We start from the raw sequence: 1,992 nt of genomic DNA on the forward strand, positions 1-1,992 counted from the left end.
TCCAGTGCTGCAGTTCAGTTCACTTCTGACTACACTGTCAGAAGGGGCTGCAAATTACCAGAGCTTTAAAACAAAACATTTCCTTTTCACTCCTTTTCCAAAGCCTGTGCTTGACTTGCTCTTAGGTCTGGCACAGGTCAATTACCTTAGCAGGGATGTCAGGTGACTGTGTGATCCAAGCCACTCATGAAATGGGTGCCATCACAACAACAAAGTCATGGAAATCGATGACCTTCAGAAACCATGCTCCCATGGGAATGTGTAAGTGAAAGCAGTCACAAAGCATATATTGCATGAGCATTTTGTGCTCACTCCCCTCAGGACTACTTCTACAATTTCATAGGGAGTTGCATTACAAGAGTTAACTAAGGGGTAAAAAATTCAGATCTGATTTACAGATGGTTCTTTATCATATGTTGAAATCACCTACTGCTATAGAAAAAGGAAGTCCTCCACTTGATACATGGCAATGTCCATCATGCGTCAATGGAGAGTCCAGGCTGAGATTTTATATTGTTTCCAGGATAAAGACGGAAGAATTGACTGGATGAAGACGTGGAAGGAATGAGGAATGAGGATGGTAAAATGTGTATGGATGGGTTCCTTGGAATGGTCTCAGAATAAATATATTTGTAGCCCACAGATGACAATACTTTCAAAAAGCCCCCCCTTTTTATAAGTTTACATAACCAAACGGTAAGTTTGATAAGAATGATTGCTCTGTGGATGCTAATCTAACTGCTTGTCGAGGCATCCCGGTGCTTGTTTTATGTCCTCATGGGCCAAGCAGCCATGGAGGCAAGGAGGTATGTTGAGCATCCGGGCAGCAATAAGGATTTCACTTCTCTCAAGGGTGATAGGCCTCCTCCACTCCTAAGTGTTCCACTTGCCACAGAAGTGACTACCCACTGTCCTCCACCAACACCAGATCTGGAAGGTGCCATGACTAGTCTTAGTGGAAAAGACACACGGGGTTTGCTTTTTCTGCTCTCCAACCTGACTGTGGAGTGGACACATGTCCTGAAATCAATGGGCTGTACAACGGATGGTTAAGAGGAAATGTTATTAAGACCTTGTCTTCTAATCTGAAATAAAGATATTCACCATTTCCTCAAATATAGAATTCTTACATATATCTTTTAACTTATTTTTTAAAATGTAAACACGGCCTACTGAAGAAAAGTCATGGGGTTAGGGAGAGTACATAAATAAAACCTTACCATAGTCCAAAAAAGTAATCCAATTTTCCATTATTTTTGGAATTGGTAGTTAAAAATTAAAAATAAAGTCAGCAGTGAACAGCTAACCGCTGCAGCAGCGCTAGGACTGAGTATTTCTGAGGCAATGTCCAGCCCTCCTAGCTGTCCTTGGCTCTTGGTAACATTCTTGCTCATTAACTTCAAGAAGACTTCCAGGGGTAGGGACATTTGAACGTGGCTGAACATAGTTCTTTAAGTCTCAGCTTCTCTGGCTTGATAGTGAAATGTCTGCACGGTCTAACCACTGAGTCAAAAAGCAGTTACAAAACAGAGGTTTCATGTTTTTATTTTTCCATTAGCTTTAGTAAAAACCGATTCAAAAATCACAACCAAGAAAACAGGCAACCACTAAATACAGGAAATACGGGATTGGTTTTTCTCTAGGCGGGCTGGGTCGGCTGCCTTCCAGCCCAGCAGAGGATCCCGCGAAGTGGACGGTTCACTCGTCACCTCCCAGGGCCTGCCGCCTGGGGAACCTTGGCTCGGCGCCCCACTCCCAGCGGGTCAGCGCGAGCGCGCCCACCGCCTGCCTTCGGGAGCCCCCTTCCCCCAGGGGGCAGCCGTCCCATTCGTCGCGGGAGTCCGACAGTTCCACCCCGGCGCTTCCAGGCGGCCCCAGGCCAGGTGGGGATGCGCCTGGGCCCCGCGGCCGCCCTTCCCGGCTCGGCGCTGGTCCCGGCAGTTCCGCGTCTGCGCGGCGGGCGAGGGGCTGGAGCGGGGCCGGCCGGGGAGG

The sequence above is a fragment of the Tupaia chinensis genome, unplaced genomic scaffold (assembly GCF_000334495.1).
Source record: "Tupaia chinensis unplaced genomic scaffold, TupChi_1.0 Scaffold146687_1, whole genome shotgun sequence".
Lineage (NCBI taxonomy): Eukaryota > Metazoa > Chordata > Mammalia > Scandentia > Tupaiidae > Tupaia > Tupaia belangeri.